Genomic DNA, 7,576 nt, shown 5'->3' on the forward strand with positions numbered 1-7,576 from the left:
AATTTTAATAAGATGCCCTCAGATTTTGAGAATAGTGTGAAAGAATTTATGATTTCTCAGAGAATTTTAATGCTTTGCTTGAAGAAAAATTGCTCAAAGTTGATGATTTGGGTAGGAACGTTGATAGACTTTCGCTTGATGTTGATTCTCTTAAACTTAGATCTTCACCTCCTAAGCATGATATCAATGAGTCTCTCAAAGCCATGAGAATTTCCATTGATGATTGCAAGGAAAGAACCGCTAGATTGCGCGCTAAGAAAGATAGCTTTATAAAGGCGTGTTCTTCTAGTTTCCATGAAAATAATGATGAGGATCTTAAAGTTATTGATGCATCTCCATTAGATCTATGTTTTGCAATATGAATCTTGATAATTATGGGACTGATGATGAGTCAACTTTACCTAGAAGGCGTCCCAAGAATTCGGAGTTTTTCGATCTTGATGCTAAATTTGGTAAAAGTGGGATTGGAGAGGTCACAACTTTAAATAGCATTGAACCCACTATCTCGGATTTCAAGGAATTTGATTATGATAATTGTTCTTTAGAAGGTTGTATTTCCTTGTTGCAATCCATTGTTAATGCTCCTCATGCTTATAGTCAAAATAAAGCTTTTACCAAATATATTGTTGATGCCTTGATGCAATCTTATGATGAAAAACTTAATTTGGAAGTTTCTATACCTAGAAAACTTAATGAGGAGTGGGAACCTACTATAAATATTAGAATTAAAGATCATGAGTGTTTTGATTTGTGTGATTTGGGTGCTAGTGTTTCCACGATTCCGAAAACTTTATGTGATATTCTAGGTTTCCATGATCTTGATGATTGCTCTTTAAATTTGCACCTTGCGGATTCCACCATTAGAAAGCCAATGGGAAGGATCAATGATGTTCTCACTGTTGCAAATAGAAATTTGGTGCCCGTAGATTTTATCGTTCTTGATATAGATTGCAATCTTTCTTGCCCTATTATTCTTGGTAGACATTTCCTTAGAACGATTGGCGCGATTATTGATATGAAGGAAGGGAATATTAGATTCCAATTTCCATTAAAGAAAGGCATGGAGCACTTTCCAATAAATAAAGTCAAATTACCTTATTAATCTATCATGTGGGCAATTGATGAATTTAGTGCCAAAGATGGCACTCGTTAGATCTATCTTCGCTTTTATGCCCACCTAGGGGCGTTAAACGATAGCGCTAGTTGGGAGGCAACTCAATTTTCTTTATGATTTTGTTTTTCTCCTGTTTGGTAACAAATCTTGCATTTACCTTCTGTTTAGATGTGTTTTATATTTTAATTAGTGTTTGTGCCAAGTAGAACCTATAGGATAACCTATGATGATAGTTGATTTGATTCTGCTGAAAACCAGAAACTTTGCGTGCACGAATATAATTTTGTTAAATAACAGGAACGTGATTGTGCGTTGATTCTTTTTGATTCTGATCAATAAACAAATTTTACATGACTTCCTATTTTGGTAGGATTTTTAGAGTTAATGAAGTTTGAGTTAGCTACAGATTGCTACAGACTGTTCTGTTTTTGACAGATTCTGTTTTTCGTGTGTTGTTTGCTTATTTTGATGCATCTATGGCTAGTAAAATAGTTTATAAACCATATATAAGTTTTAATACAATAGGTTTAACACCAATATAAATAAATAATGAGTTCATTACAGTACCTTATGTGGTGGTTTTGTTTTCTTTCACTAACGGGGCTTATAAGATTTCCTGTTGAGTTTTGTGTTATGAAGTTTTCAAGTTTTGGGTAAAGCTTTTATGGACTATGGAATAAATGGTGGCAAGAGCCTAAGCTTGGGGATGCCCAAGGCACCCCAAGATATTCAAGAATAGCCAAAAGCTTAAGCTTGGGGATGCCCCGGGAAGGCATCCCCTCTTTCGTCTTCGTTCATTGGTAACTTTATTTGGAGCTATATTTTTATTCGTCACATGATATGTGTTTTGCTTGGAGCGTCGTGTATTATATTAGTCTTTGCTTTTTATTTACCACAATCATCCTTGCTGTACACACCTTTTGGGGGAAGCCTACTTGATTAGAATTTGCTAGAATACTCTATGTGCTTCACTTATATCTTTTGAGCTTGATAGTTTTTGCTCTAGTGCTTCACTTATATCCTTTAGAGCATGGTGGTGACTTATTTTTGTAGAAATTGCTAGTCTCTCATGATTCACTTATATCTTTTTGAGAGTCTTTTAGAACAGCATGGTATTTGCTATGGTTATAAAATTGGTCCTAGAATGGTAGGCATCCAAGTTGGGTATAATAAAAACTATCATAGGAAGTGAATTGGATGCTATGATCAATTTGATACTTGATGATTGTTTTGAGATATGGAGGTAGTGATATTAAAGTCATGCTAGTTGGGTGATTATGAATTTAAAGAATGCTTGTGTTAAAGTTAGCATGTCCCGTAGCATGCACGTATGGTTAAAGTTGTGTAACAAATTTGAAACATGAAGTGTACCTGGGTTGTGCATCCTTATGAGTGGCGGTCGGGGACGAGCGATGGTCTTTTCCTACCAATCTATCCCCCTAGGAGCATGCGCGTAGTACTTGATTTTTGATGACTTCTAAATTTTTGCAATAAGTATATGAGTTCTTTTGAGTAATGTTGAGTCCATGGATTATACGCACTTTTACCTTTCCGCCATTGTTAGCCTCTTCGGTACCGTGCATTGCCCTTTCTCACCTTGAGGGTTGGTGCAAACTTCGCCAGTGCATCCAAACCCCGTGATACGATACGCTCTATCACACATAAACCTCCTTATATCTTCCTCAAAACAGCCACCATACCTACCTATTATGGCATTTCCATAGCCATTAAGAGATATATTGCCATGCAACTTTCCACCATTCTGTTTATCATCATCATGACATACTTTACTTTTGTGATATTGCCATTCCATGATCATGTAGTTGACATCGTATTTGTGGCAAAGCCACCATGCATTATTTTTCACACATGTCACTCTTGATTCATTGCACCATCCTGGTACACCGCCGGAGGCATTCATATCGAGTCATATCTTGTTCTAGTTTCGAGTTGTAATTCTTATGTTGTAATCAATGAAAGTGTGATGATCATCATTATTAGAGCATTGCCCAAAAGGAAAAAAGGAAAAAAAAGAAGAAAGGCCAAAAGAAAAAAAATGAAAGCCCCAAAAAAGAAAAAAATAAATAAACATTAAAATAAATAAATAAAAAGGGCAATGTTACTATCTCTTTTTCCACACTTGTGCTTCAAAGTAGCATCTTGTTCTTCATGTAGTGAGTCTCATATATTGTGCTTCAAAGTAGCACCATGTTTTTTATATAGTGAGTCTCATAAGTTTTCTTTTTTCATACTAGTGGGAATTTTTCATTATAGAACTTGGCTTGTATATTCCTATGATGGGCTTCCTCAAATGCCCTAGGTCTTCGTGAGCAAGCAAGTTGGATGCACACCCACTAGTTTTCTTTTGTTGAGCATTCATTTATAGCTCTAGTGCATCCGTTGCATGGCAATCCCTACTCCTGATGTTGACATCAATTGATGCACATCTCCATAGCCCGTTGATTATCCTCGTCAATGTGAGACTTTCTCATTTTTTTGTCTTCTCCACACAATCCCCATCATCATATTCTATTCCACCCATAGTGCTATATCCATGGCTCACACTCATGTATTGCGTGAAGGTTGAAGATGTTTGAGATTATTTAAGTATGAAAAAATTGCTTGGCTTGTCATCGGGGGTATAGAAGTTGGGAACATCTTTGTGTGACGAAAATGAAGCATAACCTAACTATATGATTTTGTAGGGATGAACTTTCTTTTGCCATGTTATTTTGAGAAGACATGATTACTTTGATTAGTATGCTTGAAGTGTTACTATTTCTTTTATCAATATGAAGTTTTATTTTCAATCATCTGGATCTGAACATTCATGCCACAATAAAGAAAATTACATAAAGAATTACGATAGGTAGCATTCCACATCAAAAATTCTCTTTTTATCATTTACCTACTTGAGGACGAGCAGGAATTAAGCTTGGGGATGCTTGATACGTCTGCAACGTATCTATAATTTTTGATTGTTCCATGCTATTATATTACCCCTTTTGGATGTTTATGGGCTTTATTTTACACATTTATATCATTTTTGGGACTAACCTACTAACCGGAGGCCCAGCCCGTATTGCTGTTTTTTGCCTATTTCAGTATTTCGAAGAAAAGGAATATCAAACGGAGTCCAAACTGAATGAAACCTTCGGGAGCGTGATTTTTGGAACGAACGTGATCCAGAGGACTTGGAGTGCAAGTCAAGAAGCAGCCGAGGCTTCCACGAGATAGGAGGGGGCGCCCCCCTATAGGGCGCGCCCCCTGTTTCGTGGGCCCCTCGGGCGTCCACCGACGTACTTCTTCCTCCTATATAAGCCTACGTACCATGAAAACATCCAAGGAGCCAATGAAACACAATTTCCACCGCCGTAACCTTCTGTATCTGCGAGATCTCATCTTGGAGCCTTCGCCGACACTCTGCCGGAGGGGGAATCGACCATGGAGGGCTTCTACATCAACATCATTGCCCCTTCGATGAGTTGTGAGTAGTTTACCACAGGCCTACTGGTTTATAGTTATTAGCTAGATCTCTTTTTGGATCTCAATACAATGTTCTCCCCCTCTCTTGTGGAGATCTATTCGATGTAAACTCTTTTTGTGGTGTGTTTGTCGAGATCCGATGAATTGTGGGTTTATGATCAAGTTTATCTATGAATAATATTTGAATCTTCTCTGAATTCTTTTATGTATGATTGAGTTATCTTTGCAAGTCTCTTCGAATTATCAGTTTGGTTTGGCCTACTAGATTGATCTTTCTTGCCATGGGAGAAGCGCTTAGCTTTGGGTTCAATCTTGCGGTGTCCTTATCCAGTGACAGAAAGGGTTGCAAGGCACGTATTGTATTGTTGCCATCGAGGATAACAAGATGGGGTTTATATCATATTGCTTGAGTTTATCCCTCCATGTCATCTTGCTTAATGTGTTACTCTGTTCTTATGAACTTAATACTCTAGATGTAGGCAGGAGTCGGTCGATGTGTGGAGTAATAGTAGTAGATGCAGGCAGGAGTCGGTCTACTTGTCACGGACGTGATGCCTATATACATGATCATGCCTAGATAATCTCATAATTATTCTCTTTTCTATCAATTGCTCGACAGTAATTTGTTCACCCATTGTAATACTTATGCTATCTTGAGAGAAGTCACTAGTGAAACCTATGCCCCCCGGGTCTATCTCTTATCATATTTTGCTTTCAATCTACTTTTATTTGCATCTTTACTTTTTGCATCTATATTACAAAATACCAAAAATATATTTATCTTATCATGCTATCTTTATTAGATCTCACTTTCGCAAGTGGTCGTGAAGGGATTGACAACCCCTTTATTGCGTTGGTTGCGAGTTCTTTGTTTGTTTGTGTAGGTGCGTGGGACTTTTGAGGAGCCTCCTACTGGATTGATACCTTGGTTCTCAAAAACTGAGGGAAATACTTACGCTACCAATGCAAGCTCAAGACGTAGCATAGAAGAACCAGTAAACCCTCGTACAGTCATACTCCCCTCCGTGTGGGAAACAACTGCCGAGTCTTCCCTGCCTCCATGTCGTTCCCTTCCTAGGCCTCGTCGTCATCCACCGCCCTGGTGCTCTCGGCGGGGCCTGGTCAACGTGGTCAATGATCGACATGCATCTGAAGTGGACTGTACGTGGAGAGGCCGACAGCTGGGTCCACGGCCGCACGCAAGGAAATGCCTCCTTATTACGCGCAAAATAATGATTCCTCCACCTGACATCAGGGACCCACCGAAAGGGCCTCTGTATTTCGCGAAAAAACGTTACCGCCGCTGACAGCTCGGACCCACCAGCTATATCTTCGCACGCAAGTGCCTCCTTATTACGCACAAAAAAATGAATACTCCCCCTATTAGCTGGGACCCAGTATAGTGGCAGGCTGACTTGTGAGCCTACTAAGTTGAGGGGGACGGAGGGCTTTGTCAACTTAGTCAATATAAATGATTCTAGCTCCAGTGACCGTAAAATGTCCATCCAACGGCCGTAGTGCTTCTTCAACCTCTGGTCTTCTTGCTCCAGCCGCCCAAAGAAGCGCCGGTCGTGCCGCATGCTCCTGCCTCTCGTGGATGGATGTGCTGCCGTGGAGGCCTCACCGTGCCCTAATATTCCCACCGTTGGCCAGGCCCTGCGGCGACGGCAGCCTCACACCGCAGCCGAATCAGTGAACCCTCGTACTCCTCTCCCTGCGGGCTTCCACTGCAGCGTCTTCCCTGGCTCCACGTCGTCCCCTCCCTAGGCCTCGCCGTCGTCCACCACCCTGGTGCTCTCGGTGCAGCATGGTCAATGGCTCAAGGAACGACTTCCATCGGACGTGGACTATACGTGGAGAGGCTGACAGCTGGGTCCACGGCCGCAGCAAGGAAGTGCCTCCTTATTACGCGGAAAATAATTATTCCTCCACCTGACAGCGGGGACCCACCGGACGGGCCACCGTATTTAGGAAAAAAACGTTTTCCCCTCACTGCTGGGACCCACCACCTACATCTTCGCACGCAAGGAAGTGCATCCAGGCAAAAAAATGATTCGCCCCCCTGACTGCTGGGACCCACCAGCTACATCTTCGCACGCAAGCAAGTGCCTGACAGTCGGGACCCACCTGGTCGAAGCGTACGTAGCGTTGTCATTCTGGTCGTGAACATGTACGTACATATATACTGGTGGATGTAGAGGCGCGCACGTGGCGTAGTAGAGGCGCGCACGTAGCATGTACACGTACGTACATCGGCCAGGGTGCAAGAAAGAAAATACGGCCACATATGTGTACATACGGGCGGGGTCTCGAACGCCTACTCGCGCGTACGTACATGGCTGGGTCGGAACGGAGAAACAGCGTCGTCGTCGTGTTCATGGGGAGCCAACCGGCTGGGTCGGAACAGAATGCATGGTCGTGTTCATCGGGAGGACTTGGATGGAACAGGCGATGGAAACGAGGCCCGGCGTACCGCAAAACGGAGGAAACGGACCTCCTACGTTCGGAACGGGGTCCTGTTGATCGGGAGGGGTGTGGCGTACCGCAAAACGGAGGAAACAGACCTCCTACGGTCGAAATGGGGGTCCTGTTGATCGTGAGGGGTGTGGCGTACGGCAAAACGGACGAAACGGACCTCCTACGTTCAAAACGGGGGTCCTGTTGATCGGGAGGGGTGTGGCGTACCACAAAACGGACGAAACGGACTTGTGTTAGAGCGCTACGGTCGAAACAGGGGTCCTGTTCATTGGGAGGGGTGTGGCGTACCACAAAACGGGACTCCACGAGATACTGTTCATCTCCACCATCGACCTACTACAGCCTCCACGGGCTACCGTCGACCTCCTCCAGCCTCCACGGGCCCCTGTTCATCCAGCCTCCACTGCGCGCTACTCCACCGGCTACTGTTCAACCACCCCTCCACCGTCTACTGTTCATCCAGCCCTCCACACCATAGGGTCCTGTTCAACCACCCCT

This window comes from Triticum aestivum, chromosome 3B (assembly GCF_018294505.1).
Source record: "Triticum aestivum cultivar Chinese Spring chromosome 3B, IWGSC CS RefSeq v2.1, whole genome shotgun sequence".
Lineage (NCBI taxonomy): Eukaryota > Viridiplantae > Streptophyta > Magnoliopsida > Poales > Poaceae > Triticum > Triticum aestivum.